This window comes from Chenopodium album, chromosome 4, assembly GCF_948465745.1.
Source record: "Chenopodium album chromosome 4, dcCheAlbu1.1, whole genome shotgun sequence".
NCBI classification, from domain to species: Eukaryota; Viridiplantae; Streptophyta; class Magnoliopsida; order Caryophyllales; family Amaranthaceae; genus Chenopodium; species Chenopodium album.
In genome coordinates, this window is record NC_137837.1 from 20,344,791 (window position 1) to 20,346,360 (window position 1,570).

Sequence of the window (1,570 nt, forward strand, 5' to 3'; positions counted from 1 at the left end):
TTTATGAAGAAAATTATTAGTATGATTAATTAATTAGGTAAGGTTTTGGTGAAAATTATGATCCACTAAGATTCCTGCTCTTTGCATTGCTTGAACCCCGTCACACCTGACTATTACATATGCAGTTATGCACCCCCACCTTTACTTATAAAGATATGTAATAAAGTCAAATTTGATCAGAAAAGAAAACAAAAAGAGGATTAAAGAATAGAATCAATGCCGAATAACAACTTTTATGTCACATACATGGTAGATTAAGTTGAATCAACTATGTTGGTTTAATATATGTAATTTTTTATGGCAGATTCTTAATTATGCGGAAGTGAATTCCACAAGTTGCTCGAGGTTCTGGTTGTGGACAAACGATTAAGGCGGTAGTACGCATACGAGATTGTCTTCACTTGTGGTATATATATCTGAACCATTCTTTGCAATATTAACTTATTTGTTCTGGTTGGTATAATGATTGTGAATTGTATGAGATTTTTAATTGTGATATAATTGATTGGAATTGCAATAATAATTGCATCATTGACTTAGATACCCGTTCAGGGCTTACTCATTAGGAGTAAGTCTTGAATAGTCCCCGGTTTGGGACTGTTCTTGAATGTTCTATCTCATTTAGGTGATAACTACTTGAATTGTTTTGGATCTAAGAAGATCATGGCTCACTATTTCCCGATTGTTCTCTGGGTACATATGTTGATAGCCGATTATCTACATTGTGTGCTTGGAGAACTGTAGGGAAATGCTGCATATACCATTTATAATGTTATTACATGATATATATGTAGGGCCTTGAGTGACTTACTCGATACGGAGGAAGTGGCTTCCATTGGATTCATGTGTCCGGAAATGATTTCAGAAACCTATTTGCATAGTGATGCTGATCGTATCCTACTATACATGACACATGTGATGGAAAAACAAAAATCTAAGCAGTTCATCTTATGCCCATACCATGAAAAGTATAAACTTTGAACTTGTATTTATTTGAACTTTGCAAATTGTTGATATTATTTTACTCTTTTACAAATGTGTGTCTAATTTATTATGTAGGAATCATTGGGTTCTTTTGGTCTTATGCATGGCTAAGCGTGAAGTCATCATCTTTGATTCTTTGAGGCAGAAGCGAAATTTAGCAATTAAGTTTGCAATGAAAAAGTAAGTCTAGTTTGTTATTAATGTCATGATTTTATGTGTGTAAGGGTAATATATATGTTATTTGTTTCAAATGTGTAGTGCTTTTCGAAGTTTTAAGGCATTAAGTGGACAATCTAGGGGAAGTAAATTGACATGGCATTTGGGACAGGTTACCTTAATTTCTGACCCTAAATTTTAGTTTCTTAATAATTGAAGTATAGCAATTTAATTCAACTTAAAAATATATTACATGTAGTGTCCTCAACAATTGGGTGGACGTGAGTGTGGCTACTACGTCATGCGTTATATGTACGAAATACTTGAACATCACCATAGCAGTGAAGATCTTATTCAGGTATGAGTTGTCAAATATTTCATTTTTTGTTTGATAAATACAATTTGATGTTAGCTACAATCTTGAATTAAA

At 32.9% G+C, this 1,570-nt stretch overlaps 1 long non-coding RNA gene across 1 annotated transcript; it reads left to right on the plus strand.

The window, feature by feature from the left end:
* The first annotated feature begins 304 nt into the window (after positions 1 to 304).
* Positions 305 to 1,145, plus strand: LOC145626809 (uncharacterized). Its single transcript, XR_014111083.1, has 3 exons — positions 305 to 406; positions 795 to 968; positions 1,060 to 1,145. It is a non-coding gene; the product is annotated as an uncharacterized LOC145626809 (long non-coding RNA).
* The last annotated feature ends 425 nt before the right edge of the window (positions 1,146 to 1,570 follow it).